The sequence below is a fragment of the Lepidochelys kempii genome, chromosome 1, assembly GCF_965140285.1.
Source record: "Lepidochelys kempii isolate rLepKem1 chromosome 1, rLepKem1.hap1, whole genome shotgun sequence".
Taxonomy (NCBI): domain Eukaryota; kingdom Metazoa; phylum Chordata; order Testudines; family Cheloniidae; genus Lepidochelys; species Lepidochelys kempii.
In genome coordinates this window covers 124,029,410-124,036,809 of record NC_136380.1, presented here as the reverse complement: position 1 = coordinate 124,036,809, position 7,400 = coordinate 124,029,410, and positions in this window count along the sequence as shown.

Below are 7,400 nucleotides of genomic sequence, written 5' to 3'. Positions count from 1 at the left end.
CAACTGCCCCTGCTGGCTGAGGAGCCGCCTCGTCCTACCTATCTGGGGCTCAGAGACTGCAGCCTTCACTGGCCTCTTTCTAGAACCAGCCCAGGGGTGCTGTCTTGAAGTGGTTTCACTCATCTGCAGGGAGGGTTTATAATTTTGTTCGGTGACTTTCAGCACCACCACTATACAAATTGTGCCAATGACACTGAACCTGCCCCTTCTTCTGCATCTCTACCCAGTAGAGAGAGAGCATTGGTGGCCTTTTTACTAGTGAGAGGGGTGAGGCTCTATCAATGAACCCAGAGAGAGAGAGGACTCACACACTCACCAGAAATGATTTTGGAAGGCCCAGGGGTCCTGCAGAAAGGTGCAGGGTTGATTTAAAACCTTCACAAAAATGGAATGCAAACCCTTTTTCTGATACAAAATTGATACCCTTAGAGTAGTGATGGGCCTAATCTGGAACCTCAGATCCAAATCTACTGCAAACTTGGGGAAAGTTCCGATCCTGAGACAAGCTTTCTAGCTCACACAATCCTCTACACAGGATGTACAGAAGAAGGTGGGGGGGGCAGGTATTTAAAATAATATTTCTATCTGAAAATTGAATAATTATTGTTACAAGTAAACAACTACATGATTATATCCTAATAGAGGAGAAACATCTTTTTCGAGCTTGTTGAACTTGTTTCATACGCTACACTGGGGGGAGCTCACTTGCCTCCCTTAGGCCCTGCAAGGGAACGTTTATTCCAGGAACAGCAATCAAAGAGATGAGACTGAAGAGGCAGTGGGTAGGCATGTGGTCTTAGGAACAGGAAGGGCATATTGATCTCTAGTAATGTTGCTCTTGTGCTGCCCACTCCGGAGACCTTCTAAACCTTAGTAGAAGCTCAGGAACCCCCCGCCCCCCTTCAAATTGTAAAGGGATTTAGTTTTATTTTTAGGAAGTAGCACTGGATGCACAGCAGGTAAGAATATGTCCAAAAGACTGCAAAAATATTTCAGATTTGGTATGGGGGGGGGTGTTAAATCTTAAGAGAAAAAATTTGCTACCATTATTGCAGTTCCAGAATTTTTCACTTAAGGATAGTTTGACATGAACTGTTGGTGTAAAGACCATGGTCCTGATTGCAGAGGTAAAGATTCTGCACTAGCAGATTCCAGTGCAGGATCTGGGCCCAAGTGAGAAATGAATGTTGTGCTTTGATTCACATCCATTAACCTTATTGGATTTGGACTGGGGAGAGAAAAGAGGGCACTCCAGCCCTGCTGGAAAAAAAAACACCTATCAAATGAATTTATAGGGGAAAACAATTTGTGTCACTTCTACAAGGGCTAACTTTTGCCCTGGAAATTGACTACTCATTTGAAACATTTGTATAAAGGTCTTCTCCTTTCTTCCTTCCTGCAATTACTTCTGTTATGGTCTCTCTAATGTTAACTCTCTATAACTCAGGTTGTCCAAAATCCAGCTGTTCATTTCATTTAGGCCCTGATCATGAAACGTCTTCTGTACCGGTAGACCCTTTACTGAAGTCAATGTGATTCAATATGAACAGAGGGGTCTACCTCCATGGAACAGTTTTGCAGGATTAGGGGCTTATTTTTGAGGAGTGTGGTTGCTACATTTTATTAAATAAACCAATTTTCAAGAATTTCCATTTATTCACAGAGGCAAGATCAAAAGGCACTTGAAGTGATAAATTCATTTTGTGGCTGCTGTAACAAAGAACATTTACAACCTGAAACCTTAGCTTTACTCTGATTACATTTCGATGCTATGACAGGTAATTTCTCCTACTTCATCAGCAGTTGAAAATGGATGCATAACACACTAGTTAATAAAAATGGATTATACCATTAAATTAATGAAAAAAGAAAAGGAGGACTTGTGGCACCTTAGAGACTAACCAATTTATTTGAGCATGAGCTTTCGTGAGCTACAGCTCACTTCATCGGATGCATACCGTGGAAACTGCAGCAGACTTTATATACACACAGAGAATATGAAACAATACCTCCTCCCACCCCACTGTCCTGCTGGTAATAGCTTATCTAAAGTGATCATCAGGTTGGGCCATTTCCAGCACAAATCCAGGTTTTCTCACCCTCCACCCCCCCACACAAATTCACTCTGGGGGGGTGGAGCGTGAGAAAACCTGGATTTGTGCTGGAAATGGCCCAACCTGATGATCACTTTAGATAAGCTATTACCAGCAGGACAGTGGGGTGGGAGGAGGTATTGTTTCATATTCTCTGTGTGTATATAAAGTCTGCTGCAGTTTCCACGGTATGCATCCGATGAAGTGAGCTGTAGCTCACGAAAGCTCATGCTCAAATAAATTGGTTAGTCTCTAAGGTGCCACAAGTCCTCCTTTTCTTTTTGCGAATACAGACTAACATGGCTGTTACTCTGAAACCTGTCATTAAATTAATGAGGTACTAATTAACAAATTAATGAATAATGTGGGATACAATGTTTACAATTATTCTGTGTTTGTTGACAGTTGCAGCTACCATTTTAAAATTGATGAACCTTATATTTTCTGTCCTTGGGCTCATTCCCTGCCACCATCAAATACCCTAATATTTGTCCCTTGTTGACACCTCCCCATAAAGCATGGTAGATCTTCCAAAGCTGCCTACCACCATTTGGTATAGCCCCCCTCTGGCTAATTGACACCTTGATACTTCAGTTCCCTTTCTCATGGTCCATCTCTTCTCTCTCTAATAAAACAAACTCATTTGACTAATTGAGTCTGTTTCTTCATGTATCCTGGTCTCTGAAATGTAGTTATTGTTCCCCTCTTCCTGACTGTCTTAACACTTAGCAGATATTGCATCAGATTCTACTGTGTGATACACATGTATCACCTCTGCAATCAGCAACATTACACCCATATACTGACAGCAGAGTTTGACCCATTATATAGATATTATAAACAACTTTATATATAAACTGTAATCTGCTATGAAGTATTCTGTCTGCTTCTGGAGGAATTACATTAAACAAAATTATTACACTTTGTGTGTGTGTGTATAATATGTGATTAACAAAACTATTAAGAAGTGGAGTCAAACAAACAACACATGCTTTTGTTCTGTCAGTGAGACAGAAGTTTGGTCCCCAGCAGCCTTCCCCTGACCTGTATCAGGAAAGTGTTAAAGTGGTAACATCTTACACTCTTAAGGAGTGTTGAGTGACAGGACTGCCGCAAACAAGACTTTGCAGACCACTAAACAAGATGGGGGGGGGGGGTTGAGGGCAGCGTTCAAGAGGGAGTCCGTTGGCTACATGCATTCCGCTGTTTTTATTTGTTATTATTGCTGAGTTTAATAAACCCTATGGGTTCAATCATGGCCCAAATGAAATCAATGTGAGTTTTTTGCCATTGATTTCAGTGTGACCAGGATTTCACCCTAGATTACAATAACCTACAAATAAAAAAAAAAGTAGTATGAGGGAGTGATAACTATAATACAGACCAGTTGGAACTATTGAACCCTAGAGTGAGGACACAGTATGTAAGCCCATCTGGCATGCCGAAGTGACATCTGTGGGTTAATTGTCCTCTGTGATATGAATGTGCAAAAGAATCCTATTAAACAGGATTTAGGAAGCTTGACATCTCAAGAGGTGATTCAGAGAAATATAAACATGACCAGGTAAATACCAGGTTGCAGGGTTTACATTCCACTAAGACAAATACCAGTGTTGACAGAGCGAGCAGAGCTGTAAGAGCTATCCAGACAGTTTAGACAGATGAGATCTGAACATACTACACATGTAGCTGAAAACATTTAGCATTTGATTGGTTTCTAAAACAAGCATCATAGTTGGAGAGCTGTGTATGAAGACTATCAACCTATACAAAATGGCAAAAGGATGCTGGATAGCTATCTATGTACACAAAATAAAACCCAGCCTAAAGAGAATGGAAACATTTTACAAAATAAGGCCTACCAAACTAAATGGGAAACTATAGAAATAAAAATATGTATACCTTATACAGAAAATGTATCAGATAATAAAAGCTATAAGCTCCTATGGCAATTATTTCAAGAAACAATAAGACACACAAATTACTTTACCATATGGTATTTTTTTCCCCACATGTAATATGTAAAAGTACTACTCCTCAAGGCATTCTGTGCCAAAAAATTAAAAATTCTGTGCACAATATTTTAAAATTCTACAAATTTTATTTGTCAAATAAATGTGGATGCTCCAGCATGGCACTGGGGAGCACAGGACACTGGCCGCACAGAGGTGGGAGATCACTGTGCAGCTCCCCCCGCAGGACATGGACTTAGCAGTGAGGCTGCACCCAACCCTGATGCAGCACAAGGACAAGGCCTGCCACAGAAACACCCAAGGCCCTGCCTCTCCATGTCAGGTGTGGGCAGGCAGGCTTAGCAAGACAAGATCCAAGTGTGGGGGGATGCAGGTATGGGTTGATAGGGTTCTGTGTGGGGCAATCTGGGTGCGGGCGGCTCAGTGGGGGAGCCAAGTGCAGGGGGATTTGGATGCACAGGGGCTTCTTACAGATGCTGGGGGAGTGGGGCTCATCGGGGGTGAGGCTCGGTGGGAGGGTCTGGGTATGAGGGGGTCTGGATGCACAGGGCTTGGGTGGATGGGGGGGCAGCTCCCTGTACAAGGGATCCCTTCCCCTGCAGCTGAGGAGCAATGGGTGCAGGAAGCAGCAGGAGGGGGGAGTTTGCATAGCTGCAGCTGGGGGGTGGGTATGACTCAGCCCCAGATGCTGTGCAGGGGCAGAGGAAGTCCCATCCTTCCCCGCCCAGCCAGGAGTAGCAGCTGAGCTTGGCATAGGGTAGGAGCCACCAGCCAGGTCTTCCCCAATCCCGCCCGTTGCCCCACAGTGATTTACCTCTCTGGTGGCTGCCTTGGGCACCCGAAACATACTGCTGGGGAGGGTTGCATGACCGCTTTTTTGGCTTCTCTTTGCTTCCATGTCAGAAAGTAATTTTTCTGGAAGGAAGCAAAGAAATTTGTCAGGGACATAAATTCTGCACATGTGCAGTAGTGCAGAATTCCCCCAGGAGTAAAGTACAAGAAGTTTTCAGAATAACTACCCCAACAGACCAGTTTTGTATAGCCTCTCCATGTGAACGGTTCTACTGATGCAAAACTAGCCTGCAGTGTCCTTTTGATTTTTACTTTGCAGTTTCCCTGGAAAGGACAAGTCTTGGAATAGGCGTCACTTACGTCTCGGCAGGTAGTGATCGATCTCTTGGGGATTGACTTATCACATCTAGTGTAGACACGATAAATCGATCCCCAATTGCTCTGCTCTCCTGTACTCCACCGCAGCAAGAGGCAGAAGCAGAGTTGATGGGGGAGTGGCAGCAGTTGACCCTGCGCCATGAGGACACAAGGTAAGTCAACCTAAGATACATCGACTTCAGCTACGCTATTCTTGTAGGCTGAAGTTGCGTATCTTAGGTTGATCCCTCCCCCCAGTGTAGACCAGTCTTAGTCTTATGAATTATCAGGTAGTTTGGGTGTAATAGAAATATTTTAGTTCCAGCCTTCACAGAGGATCATTTGAAATATCAGATCTTGTCACTTGGCCTTGATTACTGGTCTAGTATTGTAGGGAAAGGGGAACAGTTTTAGCTTTTCAGTAGAAAGCTCTTTTTTTTCCCTTATCATGCTGATTCACTCTCTGCCTTGAACCCTAATAGCAGAGAGATAGGGATGATTTTGCTCATCAGCCTTTTTATTATTATTATTTGTATTACGGTATCACTAGAAGCCCTAACCATGAAACAGGACCCTATTGTGTTAGACACAGAAGAAAATAACGATTTCCAGAAATCATAGAGACGTCCACAGATGCAAGATGATCCTCCACACTTAACATAAGAATTCAATATACAAAAATTCCAGTGAGATTTCTCCTCACTGATATGCTAAACAACCTGAGTGTTTGCATTGATCTGGCTTGTAATGGTTTTAAGTGACAAAATAAATTTAGGGGGAAAAAAGAGTTATGCAGTGGTAAAGCAGCATTATTTTAAGAACATGGTCTTCATAGTTTAACATAGCAGTATTTCCATTCTTGTTTCCAACTTTGTTACCAAAGAGACTGTCTGTTTTTGTCTAACAAAGCATTGGCTTACTGGGTATTATCTGTTTCAACTGAAAATTTTCCCTTCTTCTCTAACCATTTGCATAATAGTTGAGAAGAACACAGGCACATGTTGGCACAATGTTGTGGATCTCAGGATCATTCGTATTTCCCTCATCAGAGGTTTCAATAGTATTAGTTGTCTCTTTTATCACTCTTTAGTGTCTTGTCTGCTGTCACTGACACAAAGGACACTGTGTGATTAAAAAGAATTGGTTAACTCAAACTAAATGTGTTTTAAAAGGTGCACCCCTCAAACATCCTGTCTGTTAAACAGGTTTCATACTTACATGCGTATTCAGCAGCAGATTCAGGCCAAAGGAAGGCAGTGGTTAATGAGATCTTCAAAATCTCAGATATATGCATGGCCAGAAATACATTCATGCTGCACTAATACATGCAATTTTTAAAAACAATTTTGAAATCTGTAAATGATGCACTGTAAATAAGTAACATGCCATGAAGCCGATAGAGTCTTAGCTTATTGTAAGGGGATTTTTATCCCCTTACTGAAACTTAGTAGGGATTTTTGGTTGGCACTCTCCCAGTACTGAAAGAAAAGAGAAGGGCCAATGAGAAATCTAGTCCCTGAAACGGACAGTTCCCAGGGCCAAGGGACAGGAGCTAACACTCCAACTCAGCCTGATTGACACAGGAGGCAGGCCAATTATGGAGTCAGGATTTGGCTCAGTGGATCAAATTCTTCCCTGGTGTAACTTTGAAATCAGTGGCAGTATCCCAGGAATAAATCTAGCTCAAAGTACATAAGATTTTCACTTTAGAATGTATCAACTCATTCTTTCACACCTCAGTGATGTATCAGCCTCTTAAGATAGGAACAGGCATATTTTAAACTAACAGCCAATATTTTAAGCTCTCCCTAGATCTCAGAGTTTGTGAACAAAATAATATTTCCTTGCCAGAGATAGCTTTCAAGGTCTCGCAGCTCTAGCTATGAGCAGCTACCTTGACATTAAAATGCTTGATGGGTCAAAGAAATTAATTTTATCAGCAGGAACCATCTTTTTCTGTTTCCTTCCATTGTCACAAGACTCCTACTAAATTAAAGAAGCTGATTAAAAATAACACTATACTTTTGGAACTCTGCAAATTAAAGCCTAAAAAGGAACCACCATTTACTGCTCAGCCAAGCAAAAAAACAGATTATAATATGCAGTGAGTCCTGTTTTCATTTGTACTTAAATGCTCACGTCCTCCTTCTTGGTAAAAAGTTCTCTCAGATGCCCAGACTCCACC